The 16,288-nt window shown below is 36.6% G+C and overlaps 1 pseudogene; it reads right to left on the reverse strand.

Annotated features, from left to right (window-relative positions):
* Positions 1–4,720: 4,720 nt before the first annotated feature.
* Positions 4,721–14,786, reverse strand: LOC124989256 (serine/threonine/tyrosine-interacting protein-like; annotated as a pseudogene).
* Positions 14,787–16,288: the final 1,502 nt, after the last annotated feature.

The raw sequence follows: 16,288 nt of genomic DNA on the forward strand, positions 1-16,288 counted from the left end.
AGTTTTCTGGAGGAGGTTTTTCAAGCCTCTAAATATAGAATCATGTCATCAGCAATTAGTGACAGCTTAAGTTCCTCTTTTCCTATTCGTATCCCTTTAATTTCTTTAGTCTGCCTAATTGCTCTGGCTAGAGTTTCAAGGACAATGTTGAATAGAAGTGGTGAAAGAGGATATCCCTGTCTTGTTCCCATTTTTAAAGGGTATGGTTTCAGTTTTTCTCCACTAAGAATGATGTTGGCCATGGGCTTAGCATAAATAGCCTTTACAATGTTCAGGTATGTTCCTACTATCCCTATTTTTTCTAGTGTTTTGAGCATGAAGGGGTGTTGTATTTTGTCAAACGCTTTTTCTGCAACAATTGAAATAACCATATGATTCTTATCCTTAAGTCTACTGACATGATGGATTACGTTTATTGATTTACAGATGTTGAACCATCCTTGCATTCAGGGATGAACCCCACTTGATTGTGGTGCACAATTTTCTTATTATGTTTTTGGATACAGTTTGCCAATATTTTGTTAAGGATCTTTGCATCTATATTCATCAAGGATATTGGTCTAAAATTTTCTTTCCTTGATGTGTCCTTTCCTGGTTTGGGTATGAGGGTGATATTAGCTTCATAGAATGAGTTTGATAGGGTACCCTTCTTCTCTATTTCCTGGAATACTTTAAGAAGTATTGGAATGAGTTCTTCTTTGAAGGTCTTGTAGAACTTGGCTGAGAGTTCGTCTGGTCCTGGGCTTTTCTTGGATGGTAGATTTTTAATGGCTTCTTCTATTTCATTGCTTGATATTGATCTGTTTAAATTGTGTATGTCCTCCTGGTTCGGTATGGGAAGAGCATATGTCTTTAGAAATTTGTCAATGTCTTTGGTAGTTTCTATTTTGTTGGAATACAGATTTTCAAAGTAGCTTCTCATTATGTTCTGTATCTTAGTGGTGTCTGTCGTGTTCTGTATCTTAGTGGTGTCTGTCGTGATATTTCCTTTTGCATCATGTATTTTAGTAATTTGAGTCTTCTCTCTCCTTCTCTTTGTTAGTGTGGCTAAGGATTGGTCTATTTTGTTCACTTTCTCAAAGAACCAACTTTTTGTTTTGTCAGCTTTTTGAATTGTTTTTTTGTTTCAATTTCATTGATTTCAGCTCTGATTTTAATTATTTTCTGTCTTCTACTACTTTTGCTGTTATTCTGTTCTTCTTTGTCTAGGGCTTTGAGCTGTAATGTTAGGTCATTTAGTTGTTGACTTTTCATTCTTTTCTGGAATGTCCTCCATGCAATGAATTTTCCTCTTAGTACTGCTTTCATAGTGTCCCAGAGATTTTGATATGTTGTATCATCGTTCTCATTGACCTCTAAGAATTTTTTAATCTCCTCCCTGATGTTTTATGTTATCCATGATATTATTTAGTCTCCAGGTGTTGGAGTAATTTCTGGTTTTTATTTTGTCATTGATTTCTACTCTCAGTCCATTATGATCTGATAAAACACAAGGCAGTATCTCTATTTTTTTGCATTTCCTAAGGGCTGCTTTGTGGCATAACATATGGTCTATTTTCAAGAAGGTTCCATGTGCTGCTGAGAAGAAAGTGAATCTGCTCGTTGATGGATGGAATATTCTATATATGTCTATTAAGTCTAGGTTATTGATTGTGTTATTGAGTTCTATGGTTTCTTTGGTTGGATTTTGTTTGGAAGATCTATCTAGTGGTGACAGCAGTGCATTAAAGTCACCCAGAATTATTGTGTTGTGGTCTATGTGATTCCTGAATTTGAGAAGGATTTGTTTGATGTACACAGATGCACCATTGTTTGGGGCATAAATACTTACTATCGTTATGTCTTCCTGATTTATGCTTCCCTTAAGCAGTATGAAATGTCCTTCTTTATCCCTTCTGACTAACTTTGACTTGAAGTCCACTTTATCTGATATAAGGCTGGAAACCCCTGCTTTTTTTCTGAGTCCATGTGCGTGGTAGGTTTTTTCCCATCCTTTCACCTTTAGTCTGTGGATGTCTTTTTCTATGAGATGAGTCTCTTGCAGGCAGCATATTGTTGGATCTTTCTTTTTAATCCATTCTGCCAGTCTATGTCTTTTGACTGATGAATTTAGGCCATTAATGTTCAGGGTTATTATTGAGAAATGATTCATATTCCCAGTCATTTGGGCTTATTTTTGGTTTTTAAGTTGGCTTGGTTTCTCCTTTGAGTGGTTTTTCTCTAAGGTAGTTCCTCCCTTTGCTGACCTACATTGTTGTTTTTCATTTCCTCCTCATGGAATATTTTGTTGAGAACATTCTGTAGCGCAGGCTTTCAATTTGTAAATTCTTTTAACTTTTGTTTATCATGGAAGGATTTTATTTCATCTTCAAATCTGAAGGTTAGTTTTGCTGGGTATAGGATTCTTGGTTGGCATCCATGTTCTCTCAGAGAACATGTTGGTCAGGCCCTTCTAGCTTTTAGAGTCTGGGTTGAGAAGTCAGCTGCTATCTGTATTGGTCTCCCCCTATATGTAATCTGATGCTTTTCTCTCGGGGCCTTCAAAATCCTATCTTTATTTTGAATGTTAGGCATTTTCATTATAATGTGCCTTGGTGTGGATCTGTTGTGATTTTGTGCATTTGGTGTTCTGTAAGCCTCTTGTATTTGATTTTCCATTTCATTCTTCAGGTTTGGGAAATTTTCTGATATTATTTCATTGAATAGGTTGTTCTTTCCTTTGGTTTGTATCTCTGTGCCTTCCTCAATCCCAATAATTCTTAAGTTTGGTCTTTTCATGAAGTCCCATAGTTCTTGGAGATTCTGTTCATGATTTCTTACCATCTTCTCTGTTTGGGCAACTTTATTTTCAAGATTCAATATTTTGTCTTCATTGTCTGAGGTTCTGTCTTCCAAGTGGTCTAGTCTGTTTGTGATGCTTTCCATTGAGTTTTTTATTTGGTTTATTGTCTCCTTCATTTCAAGGATTTCCATTTGGTTGTTTTTGAGAATCTCTCTTTGTTGAAATGATCTTTTGCTTCCTGTAGTTGCTCTGTCAGCTTAATGGTATTATCATTCATTACCTGCATTTGCTCTCTTATCTCATCCTTTGCTTCGCAAATCATCTTAATCATGTATAATCTAAAGTCCTTTTCTGACATTTCTTCTACCATACTGTCATTGGATTCTATTAATATAGAATCTAGGTTTGTTTGGATCATTTTCTTCCCTTGTTTTTTCATGTTGTTCATGTATCTTCCCCTCTAGCAGTGCATATCTGGGGTATTGCAGATTTCCCCCTATAGGCTTATAGTGGCCCTATAGGTTTCCAAAACCCTTTCTTTAAGGGGAGATCAATATTAGCAGTGCCCAATTCAGACACTATCCAATCCTAGACCAAATAGCCCCTATGGGGACAATAACAAAATTGTCATAACAAAATGAGTTCAAATATTATCTTCGGTAAAACAAACAGGTTTGCAATAAGGTCCGCAGTTTCTAATGGAGGACAAAGAGGATGAAGAGGGATGTAAAATGTGGCTGTTAATGGGTTAAGAAAATAATATACAGTATTTCTAAAAAATAGAAAGGGTGAGAGTGTAATCAAAAGAAATCGGATGTTAGCATGCAAAAAAGGGAGAAAGAGACTCTGAGGGAACAGGTAAACAAAAGGAAAAGAGCAAGAAAAGTAAAGAAATAAAAACTTAATTTTTTTTAAAAGGGAGAAAAGAAAATCTACTGTATAACAGTCATATACTAATGATACCTCCAGTCTTCAGTAGCCTGATGCATGAGAGGTACCTGACAATGAGCTTCAAGCCTCCAGCAGGCATTGCAGGATGGAATTTGCCCCACCCAAAGATCGGAGCTACAGCTTCCAGGATTATCGAAGATGGCCATTCTGGCTTCCAAATGTGTTGGCAAATGGGGAGCTGCAGCTCAGGGTGTGGACGTGGTCGGCTGGAGGTCCTGGAGGTGGGATGTGGTTGGTCCGGCAGAGGTCCTGGAGGTCCAGTGTGTTTGGTGTGGTTGCGGGATCCTGGAGGCCGGGTGCAATAAGTTGGTCTGGGGTCCCAGTGATAGGGAGCAGTCAGTTGTTCTGGGGGTCCTAGTGGCAAGGAGCAGTCATTCGATGTAAGGGCCCCATAGGCAGGGAGTGATGGGTCGGGCTGAGGGATCCTGGAGATGGGGCTCAGTCAGTCTGGCCAGGGTCCTATGGGGCCTGGCTGTTGTCTCAAAATGGCGGCAGCCACATGTAATCAAACCTGCAGGTACTGTGACAGTGAACTTCCAGGCAGCAGCAGACAGCTGGTGCTCCACTGGCAGTTGGCGATCAGTTTGCGAACTGTTGTCGGACGATTGGGAGGTGAACCTTGTGCACTGGTTGATGGATAGGTGTAAGGCAGGCGATGGACAGGTGAGAGGCAGGCAAATGGCGGATGATAGACGCCTGACAGTGAGCTATCTGCTCTCAAAAAAGGTGTCGATATGCTGGCAGACTGCAGGTCATCACAGCAGACAAATGGGTAAACACCATAGGATCGATAAAGCAGCAAAAACTGCCTCACCGAGCAACAGATATCCTCTGCTTGAAACCGGCGTTAAGGAGCAACAAGGAACGTAGCCTCCCTCTAGTCCGCCATCTTTGATCTCCATTCATATTATTATTATTGCTAGTATTTTCTCCTTTTTCCAAATAGAATTTTACATCTTAATAATCTCTTGAGTCAGTCATTCTGTGCTACACTTGCATGTTTGCAGAATCATCTTCTTCCTGTGTTGTCTTCAAACTGTCTGCAGTACCTGAAGGAACAGATGATGCCCTCTCTACCTGGAGTGGCAGCATGATCAGCATTGTTGATTTTTCAAGGTAGATAGCATCATATTTCTGAAGTGGATGGACAAATCCAACACTAGAATTAACACAAGGTCTCATCTTTTATGTATTTCTTACTTTTCATTTTGCTTATTTATTTTTCCAGTGCTGTGGATGGAACCCAGGGCCTCAAGCTTGCTAAGCATATGTTCTAGTGGACTGGGGATGAGGCTCAGTGTACAGAACTTGCCTAGCATGTGCAAGTCCCTGTTTTCCATTCCAGCACTGCAAAAAAAGCATACATTTTACTACTGAGCTGTATACTCGGTCTAAAGATCTTCTTTCCTGAATATAAGCACATGCAGCTCTGTATTTCATCCCAAATATTTCCAAAATGTGTACAATAACAAAGCCAGCACTTCTGGAGATCCTGCATTTCCATGCACAAGAACTTTTCCTCTAGTTTATAAGCTCCCTCAATTAATCCTTTATTCATAGGGAAAAACATATTATATTTTCAACTGGGTGAACTGCAATATCCAAGACTAAATATCCAAATAGTTGTTGAAAGTTTGATTTAATAATTTTTGCCTCAGTATTTGCCTGTATGCAAACTATATGAATTATTCCATGTTTCTGTAATATAATTAGCTTGCTTTCCATAGCAGAGGAATATAAGCCTAAGAACACTCTAGGAAAACTTTTCTGAGTCTCTTGCCTCATAGGGTGGGTCCACTTCTCAACATCTGTTCTCATATGTGGGGGTGGTACTAGGGATTTAACCTAGGAGTTCTTTACCTCCAAGCTACATCTATAACCCTTTTTTTTTTTTTTTTAATCATTTTGAGACAGGGTCTTGCTAAGTTGCTGAGGCTGACCTCAAACTCACAATCCTCCTGCCCCAGCCTCTCAAGTTGCTGGAATTACAAGTGCGCGCTATGGTTCCTGGTTCTTTGCATCTTTGTTGCACTGCAGGAGGAGAGAGAACTCCAGCTTCATGTCCTCTGTGGTCCAGCCCTACCATGGCATATAAATGCTCTCTTTAAAATGTTATTGTTTAAAAATCAGATAGCTCAGTTGGTAGACCGCTTGCCTCACAAACACAAAACCCCGGGTTCAATCCCCAGCACCGCAAAAAAAAAAAAAATCAAGTTATAGGAAAATAAGTTATGTTTGTACACCTCTATATGTGGATTAAGAGATTCATTCTCCTCCAACATGCTTGACAAGTTCACAGACTTTGAACCAATTTCGTTTGAAATTGGTTTTAATTAAAGACTTGGGATACTTAAGTGGAAGAACTCCCTGATTTTCCTGAATGCACTAAATTACTACTTGGAATGAATGATATCAATAGGATCATTCCAAAAATGAAGTCTAAAATATGGTCAAAACCAGTATATTTGTAAACCCAATGGCTCAGGAGAATGAAGCAGGAAGATCATGAGTTCAAAACCAGTTTCAGCAACTTAGTGAGGCCCTAAGCAACTCAGCAAGACCCTGTCTCTAAATAAAATATAAAAAAGGGCTGGAGATGTGGCTCAGTGGTTAAGTGTTCCTGGGTTCAATCCCCGGTACCAAAACACAAAACAAAACAAAAAAGCGGTATATTAGTTTCCTAGGGTTGCTAAAACAAAATACAAATAAGCAAGATGCAGAAATGTATTGTCTCAGTTCTAGAGGCTAGACAAGGTCAAGTTGTTGGCAGGGACATGCTTCCTCTGAAATCTGAAGGAGAATTTGTCCTTGCCTCTTCCTAGTTTCTCTGGCAATCTTTGGCATGCCTTGGCTTACAGCTGTATAAATCTAGTCTGCCTCTCATCACATGGCATTCTCCCTGTGTGTCCCCACATCCTTTATATTCAATCTCTTAATAAGAAAACCAGTTATATTGGATTAGGAGCCCACCTTACTCCAGTATGACCCCCTCATCTTAACTAATTACATCTGTAATAGCACTATTTCTGAAGAGTTTAACATTCCAAGGGACTTAGGTGTAGGTACTAGGGGTCAGGCTCAAAATATATTTTAGTGGGGTGGACACAATTCAATTATAACAGTCAGAAAGTTGGTAACAGAAAAGAAGCTAAATGGATGCATGTTTTTGATAAATTATCAGAAGGATGCTTACATTGTTACAGAGGATTTATAAATTATTTAATAAATTTCTTCCAATAGAACATCCTATGATTTAGGGAATATAATAATTAAGGACACTGCAAGTATTTGGTCTAGATAAGATTTTGAAAGTGATATACTAATTCTCCTTCAATACTTGATGGGCTCTCTTGCAGAAGGGTTAAGTTTGCTGCTTAGCTCAAGCAGGAAGAAGAACAAACAGGAAAAACTAAATTCTTGGTCAATATAAAGAACTTTTCATCAAGTAGGCTATCTTGGAATGTAACAATTCTCTATCATTAAAGATAGTGAAGTAAAGGATGAATGGACACTATTGGAAGACTCTTGAGGGAATTTAGGAGTTATTTAGGTTGAATCCTAAGCTACTATTCACAAATGTGTATTGAGAGCCTTGCATGTGCCAATCACTGCATTGAATCAGCATAATTTTAAGCCAACCAGTGAATCTAAACCACCCATCCCACCCAGTATACAAGTTAATCCTCTTTCATTCTTCCTAAGCATCTTGGCAATTTCTGTCTTCTCATCCCCTGCAGAGGCCTGAGATGCACTGTGATCAGTTTTCAGGCATGTGAATCATCCCACATGGACAGCAGTCCTATGTGCAGTAACTATAGAGAGGACATCCTTCAAGTGACATTATCTTCAGTTTATGCTCAGCCTGTTGGAAGGATTTAGATACAAATGATGGCTCAGAGTCAGATACTGATATCTGTCTGTGTATATAAACAATGATTCAGAGAGGACTATTTATCTGTAACAATCCATACCATGTGGCAGTAGTGATTTTTTTTTTAATTCCAAGGATAATATTTGAGTATCGCCAGGTTTCTAAAAGCCTAATTAAAGTTATGGCTTACATAATCATAAATATTTAAACCAAAAGACACTTTTTGAGACTTATATCTTCCCTTCCCCACCTTTTTTTTTTTTTTTTTTTTCTGTCTGTTATCACTTTGATCTGGAGTTCAGTTGGTAGAGCGCTTGTCTTGCAAGCACAAGGCCCTGGGTTCAATCCCCAGCACCGCAAAAAAAAAAAAAAAAAGAAAAAGAGGCTTTGCTAGAGTATTGCAAGACAGGATAGTGAGCCAGATAGGAAGGCAGGAAAGACCACAGAGGCAGGCAAGCAGTGAACTGGTTCTTCCCACTCCTTTTAAGCCACTCGTAGGCAAAGGCAAAACAGAAGTCTGCCTGTATCATATCAGGCATTTTTTTTTTGCGGTGCTGGGGATTAAACCCAAGGCCTTTGTGCTTATGATGCAAGCACTCTACCAACTGAGCTATCTCCCCAGCCCCTGAGGCTCACTTTTTTACCTATTCAAGTTAATATGAGACTCTAAGTAGAAACAATGATTCATCCTTTCTTTCAGAGTGTAAGCCTAGACCAGTGGTACTCAATTGGTACTTCACATTAGAATAGGTTGCTAATATCCAGCTCCATGTGGTCAACATTAGTTATACAAATAGTTCTATTCCCTCTACTTTTAAGAACTCAGGAGCTGAGCAGGATAGTGCCTGCCTATAGTTTAGTGACTCCAGAGACTGAGGCATGAGGATCATAAATTCAAGGCCATTCTGGGCAAGACCCTGTCACAAAATAAAATATGGAGAGTGGTGGGGGATGCAGTTCAGGGGCAAACCCCTTCTGGATTCAACCCCTAGAACTGAAAAAAAAAAAAAAAAAAAAAAAACCTGCCCAACCCCCGCAAAAAACAACTCAAGCCGATTGCACTTCCAAACCACCTGATATTAGGCATGGTAATGTGATTTGCTTTGCCAGTCGTTGAGCAAAAATGTAGATCCCTACTTCTAAATGTAAGAATTTAAGAGCTGCTGGCCAATTCTCTGTATTCTCATCCCCTGCCTCATTAAGCACTAACACTCCAGAACTGGGCATCCATCAGTGCCCTGGAGTAACACTACATGGAGAGTCATCTGACCCTCTCCCAGCCTTGTTTGACATGGAGCTTGAGTGAAAGACAATTTCACAATGTAAAGTTGTATTATACTATTATTTTGGTTTGGGTTTCAGTTTTGGCTTTTATAGAACAAGGCTTCTAAGTACAAACCAACTACTTTTGTGTGGTGTTTGGCTATTGTAACCTATTCTAATTCTTCAAGAAAAGTTCTCAATTGAAAGTACATTTGTCTAAACATCATAGATAAATGTAGTCATACATTGTTATTGTGGATTTAAATGACTTTCAACCAGATTCTGACAACTCACAATTTTTACCAGAGACTTTGATTTTGGAGTCTAACCACCTAAATGTAGACAGATATTCCTAGGTGGAGGAATGTAGAAGTTCGTGGTCTTGACCACTAAGACTAATGCAATTCTCCTTCTTGGGGCAGTATGAAAATCCTTTGCATGCATATATCAATCTCTTAAAACAACTTGATGACCAAGATCTTACTACACTGATTTCATGGATGAGAAATCATGATGAGAAAAATTGACTGGCCTCAATGTAAGCAATTTATAGATTTTTAACCCATATTTTCATCTTTCAAAACCTGTATCCTTATGCTATGTTTCCAAAATTTATTTTGCAAAGTAATCCCTGAGGAATTTGTTCAAATTTTAGATTCTTTGGGCCTCTCACTGAGAAATCCTTAATTAGTAGGCCCAGAAGTAGAACATTTGCATTTCAAACAAGCTTTCCCAGCCAGGGTCTTTTATAAATAATCCTCATGTCATACAGATAAACCCCCTAAACACCATAAGCTGTTTAGGAGTTTAGAACACTGTGTTCTCTGTAGAGAAACAAACAACTTCCATCCTTCCCTAATCAGTCTTTTATCAATTAGGGTTATTTTGTTTCAACTACCGAAATCATTTCTGGCTAACTTAAGTAGAATAATAAGTACTTTTGAAAACATGATATGGTTCATAAAAAAAATTTTAAAGACATATTCAAAAAGAACAAAAACTAAAGCAGCCCCAGAGACACAGGTTAACAGTAGTTAATTTAAATACACACTTGTAAAGATATTAAAAGTCCTAGATCACTTAGATCCAGTTATCTTATTTATCTTTTCAAGATTCAGCACCTTGAAAAGAGAACCTGGTTGGTCCAGATAGTTCATTGCTGTCTCTTGACTACAGAAAAGAAGGATATCTTTTAGGACAAGATTGTGCACAGAGTTAAAAACAAAACAAAAAAAGATTACCAAAACATAAATCCAGGAACTGCTACCCACAAAAGGGGAACTGATTCTTGGAAGCCCAAAGAACATGTAATGACCAAACAGTCATCTGCCCAGGAGATACCTGGATGATTCCTTTCTCTTAAAAAATCCCACAATAAAAGTCTTTCCTCCTGATTCTTCAACATAAGCTAGAATCTTGTCACGAAAAGATGACTTTTATATACTTTTTTTCCTGTAGAATAATAGAGCCTGATAAATCTGAATCTCCTTACATCTTCTCCTTAAAAAAATAAAACCAGTAAAGGTGAACAAATTAAACATATATGATTTATACATATAAACATAAAAGTAGGGTTAACAGTGGTCTACAAACTACAAGTTTATGTACATGTAAAAAGTAAATTAACTTGGAAGTAGGCTCATAGAACTTGCAATTATAATAAAGCAATACAAAAAAACAAAAGTACTTCACAACCAAGGAGTTATTCATGGAATACAAGATTGATTTAATGTTTAAAAATTAATCAATGCTATTAACCATATCAACATAGTGAAAAATAAAAGCATCTGATCATTTCAATAGAAGCAGAAAAAGAATAGATCATCAAAAGCAGAGATTGTCAGATTGGATAAAAAACAATAGTTGAAACTTTAGTACTCAAGAACAAGATCCAACTAAATGTTGTCTATAAGAAACTCACTTTAGATTCAAAAATATGAAAGAAAAATAATAGAAAAAGATAACAGTCATATGCTATATAATGAAGTTTGGGTTAAGAGTAGATTACATATAGAAGAGTAGCCTGTGAGATTATAATGAAACTGGAAAATTCTTACTTTCTAATGATGCTATAGTCTTTGCAACATTGTTGCATAACACATGACTCATATTTGTGGTTATTCTGGTGTAGACAAACCTACTGTACTGCTAGTCATGTAAAAGTAAAGCATGTACAATTATGAATAGTATGTAATAACCAATAATGATAATAAAAAACTATGTATTTAGTATATTACACTTTTTCATTATTTTAATGTATGTTCCTTCCACTTTTATAAAAAAGTTTACTCTGGAACACTAAACTATGTTATACCAGCAACATACTTCTTGTTTTTACCATGTCTCTTAATTGTACCAAAGGGCCACATTGAATGATTGCCCTATGCCTTCTAGATTTGTGTAAATAACTATGATGTTCACACAAGGATGAACTTGCATAATGATGCATTTCTCAGAATGTATCCCTTTCATTAAGTGACAAATAACTGTATATTATGTATGCCATGATATGCTGGTACATGATAATTGTATAACTGTATACCATTCTACTATATGAAAGATAGAGTGGCTATACTAATATCAGAAATAAACTTCAAAGTAAAAAATTACAATAGCTAAAGAGGGACATTTTATAACAAGAAAATCAATACATCAGGAAAACATAATAAACACATATGCACTTAGCAACAGAGCACCAAAATACATATAGAAAAATTGACAGATATGAAAGTAGAAATAGATAATTAAACAACAATAGTTGAAACTTTAGTATTCAACTTTCAATAATGGATAGAACAACTAGGCAGAAAATCAACAAGGAAATAGAAGACTTGAACACACTATGAACCAATTAGACCTAACTGATGTCTATAAAATATTCTACCTAAAAATACATAAAATACTTTCTTCTCAGATGCACATGGAACAGTCTCTAAGATATACTATGTGTTTGGTCACAAAATAAGTCTTAGTACATTCAATATAATAGAAATAATACAAAGTACTCTGGTTACAATCTAAATAAAATTATAAATCAATAACAGAGAAATTTGGGAGATTCACAAGTATGTGAAATTAAAAACATACTACTAAACAATCAAGAAGTCAAAAAAGAAATCAAAATGGAAAGTAGAAAATTCATTCAGAGGAATGAAAATAAAGAAAAAATATATTTAAACTAATGAGATGCAGCTAAAGCAATATGTAGAGGGAAATTTATGGTTGTAAAATATCTAAATAAACAAAGAAGAAAGAACAACAAATGTGGCTCAGTACTCACGCCTGCCTAGCATGAGTAAGGCTCTGGGTTCAATCTCCAGTACCTGAAAAAAAAAAAAAAAAACCTTTCTGGACATAGTGGTGTATGCCTATAATCACAGCCTTGAAAAGTTGAAGCAGGAGAATTGCAAGTTCAAGTCCAGCCTTGGCAATTTAGCAAGACATTGTCTCAAAATACAAAATAAAACAGAATGAGGATGTAGCTCAGTTGTAGAGGACTTGCCTAGCAGGCACAAGGCCCTGAGTTCAATCCCCAGTACCACTAGGAAGAAAGGGAAGGAAGGAAGGAAAAGAAAAAGAAACAAGAAAGTTCTCAAGCCAATATCCTAAATTCCTACCTTAAGACACTGGAAAAGGAAGAGTAAACTAAGCCTGAAACAAGTAGAAGGAAGAAAATGATAAAGATTAGAGTAGAAATTAATGAAATGAAGAGTATGAAAAATAGAGAAAAATTAATGAAATCACAAGTTGGGTTCTTTGAAAACATCAAAAAATTTTCTTGATGAATATTTAGTTAGATTGACCAGATCTAGAAAAAAGAGAGAAAGAAGAATCAAATTTCTAAAATCTGAAATGGAAAGAGGGAAATAATATAAAACAGAAGGAAAGAATCAAAAACAGTAAATAGGTGGATAAAGTAAAAGTTATCTTTTTTATTTCTTAATGGTAAAACTCAAATGCATATTTAATAAACATTAGAACATTATATTATGGGGTTTGTAGTATATTTAGATGTAAAATATATGACAATTGTATAAAGGATAGGGCGTAAATGGAATTATACTGTACAAGGTTCTCAGTTTGCCTGACATGTGATACTAGATCTAAGTAGACAGTCATATGTTAAGAATGAATATTGAATTCCTACAGCAACCACTAAAAACCTTTTAAAGAGATACAGATAAAAAGCTATTAGAGAAATTAAGCAGATTATTCAGTTAACCCTAAAGAAAGAAACTGTATTAAGAGATTATCAATAACATTGTTACATTGAAAGGATCATCATATAAAAGAAAAAGTGCTACACAAATCAATTAGGTTAGATTAACTACCATATACCTTAGAGGCAGTGAGAGAGGTAATTGTTTTAAAGGGCAGTCCTTCCATCTCTGGCTGTGTTACCTTAGGTATATCATTTAACCTTCCTGAGTCTCCTAGGGAGAACATTAAGAATTATCTACAGAGATATCATGATAAAATCACATACTATATAAAAATTACTACTAATAACAGTTGATCAATAATTAACTTATTAACATGTAAACACTTGTCAATGATTTACATATGTCTGGCTCAGAAAAAGAAAGTCTGACAAATATTAACTACAATTATTTTTATTAAAAACTGACAATTATGTGTTGTAGTAACTTGGAAAAGACACCAGGTGGCATGAGATAATAAAAATGATTAGCCCTTTGTAATGCTCTTCAGAATATAATCATACAATAATTTTTATACAAAATTTGTGTGCTGAATTTTCTAAGTCAATGTACAAATTTCAAAGTCCCTTTTCATTAATTTACCTTCTGGCAGCAATTCCCTTTCAGTGGCTCAGTCTGTCTGCCTTTGCCTACATCAGGTAAAAAAATAGGCTAAGGCTGATACATTCATTACATGTTATTTTAGTTCATCCTCAATTCTTCTAGAAAGTAGGTATTAACTCCAGTTTATGGGTGAGAAAACTGGAGCTCAGGGCAAAAATAAAAGGATTCAACCAAGATGTGACAGAAATGTCTTCTAAAATTATTACACTTCTGTGTTACATCGTCTCCTGAATCCTAAATTCCTTTAAAGACATATGAGAAGGAAATAGCTAAAGTAACTTTTTTCAAGCAAAACATAAGAAGCAATCTCCAAATTTAGTATGCTTATAAGATTGGATGTGGATGTACAGTATTGAATTTAGCAGATACAACTGTAAAGAAATTTTGAGCAAAAGCTTAATAATGCAAAATGTTTGTATAATACCCATATTCAAAAGTCTTAAAATATGTTGTGGTTTAGAAAAACCAAGGTACATATTGGATAAGCATCAGATTTTCTGTTCACTAAGGAAAAATGGCCCATGTGGGGATGTATTCATTAATCACAGTCATTCCCTCCAAACCCACCTTGAAACGAGTTTCAGAGTATCCACGTACTTGTTTTCCTGACCAATGTACCATTTACTTATTCTCTTTTTCATTCAACAAAAATTATTGCATAATGTGTGAAAACTGATATAAGCCAGATAGAAACCATACCCTCGAAAGTCTTAATCTTTTTTGTTTTTGAGGGGGGGGCAACAGGGATTGAACTCAGGGGCACTCAACCACTGAGTCACATCCCCAGCCCTATTTTGTGTTTTATTTAGAGACAGGGTCTCACTGAGTTGCTTAGGGCCTCTCCATTGCTGAGGCTGGCTTTGAACTCTCCATCCTCCTGTCTCAGCCTCCTGAGCTGCTGGGATTACAGGAGTGTGTTACTGCACCGGGGAAAAGTTTTAATCTTGACAGTGAAGACATCATGCTGTAAAAATTTCTGGACCATTACCTCAAGACCTTCCATCATTCCACCGGCACTATGGCTGGTTCTTCTTTCCTGTCCAGATAATGTGAGGACCACCTCTGTGACTCCAGAGCAGTCACCAATATCTCTCATCCTAAGGGAGAAGCAGTTGGGGCTATGTTATTGTTAAAATCCTGCCCTGAAGTCACGATGGAAGTCTATAAAGATGGATAGTTACTATTACTTCCTTCTTTGGGTGTGTTGCACTAACAGAAATAGACTATCTTTCTAATTTAAAAAAAAAAAAAAAACTTGGGTACAAAGAAAAGTCAATTTCTTTAAAACATGTGTAAGCAAGACCAGATATATAAAAGTTGCTTCAGAGATCATTCTGCAATTCAGGGAGTGTGTAATACAAAGTAGAAAGAAATAACTTGAGGGATATGAAAGTATTTCTCAGTGTGGTCTGCCTACTGCATCATTATCAACTAAGATTCAAGTCAAGATAGGAGTCATAGACTCTGCTCCAGACCTCCTAAATTAGTAGTATCCCTTGAAATAGAGCTTGAGAATTTACACTGGGTTTTGTTGTTGTTGTTTGTTTGTTTTTTAGAGCATTAAAGTTATAAATAGTAGTTGGGTTCATCCTGACAAAATCATGAATGCATGGAATTCAATTTCAGTTCACGTTTTCCCAGATTGCATTTGTAATAGGTTGATTAGGTGACAGTGGTGTAAAGACTGGAAATTAAATAATTGGGATTCCTTTAAGCCTTGAGAAGGGAGTGGCCCTGGCAAAGGCCCTTAAATATAGGGAGATAACATTCCAGACAGGTAAACAATAACTTGAGCAAATGCAGAGCAGTAAGAACAGGTTCCTTTGGAATGGAGCAGAGGAAACATATGATAGGGAATACAGTTTTGTAAGTCTTCAGGCTCAGGATATGAAGTCTTGTCATGTTAGGACATCTGGTCTTTGCTTTAATGAGTCAGGAGATGAGTCACAGCTGGGGTCCTGATGAGAGGCAATAAACTGAGTGAGGTGTGTTAAGGCCCCACCCATGGGCTCATTTCCCATCTATACAATTCTCTCAAGCTTTGGTGAACTCAAGGCTTGTTTTACTTGAACATATCATTAAATATTGGAGCAAGAAGGGATGCATTATCTAGTGTGGTAGCTTTCAAACTAAACTCTGCAAAATCTGGTGGTATGCAGAACACCAATCAAGTACAACCCTGGTTTGCCCCCATTTGTTTAACCAGAGTAGCTTAGGATCCTCACGTTTGAAGACACTGCTTTAAATATGCTAGGCTCCAAAGGACAAGGGGTCCCAGTATCTGACATAAAGAGATGGACTCTTTCATTGTTTAATCAGTGACTCTATAAATCTTGGTCATGGAAAAAAATTTCTACATAGGATCCCAAAGACAATCTTGAAGAATGTTTCCCACACTATTCAGTATCCCAAGAGATCTTTAGCTTTGTCTAAAACCTCATTCCAAATATGTGGGAAAGAAAAGAACTAGAAAAACAACTTAAAAACCTCATTACACATAATGAATTCTTAGCCATGGAAGAGGATCCTCCCACCTTTTCCCCACAGCAGTGCAGTTAACTCAGAGCACCCTGATGATGAGAGCATGATTGAGGACCT

Source organism: Sciurus carolinensis, chromosome 7 (assembly GCF_902686445.1).
Source record: "Sciurus carolinensis chromosome 7, mSciCar1.2, whole genome shotgun sequence".
NCBI classification, from domain to species: Eukaryota; Metazoa; Chordata; class Mammalia; order Rodentia; family Sciuridae; genus Sciurus; species Sciurus carolinensis.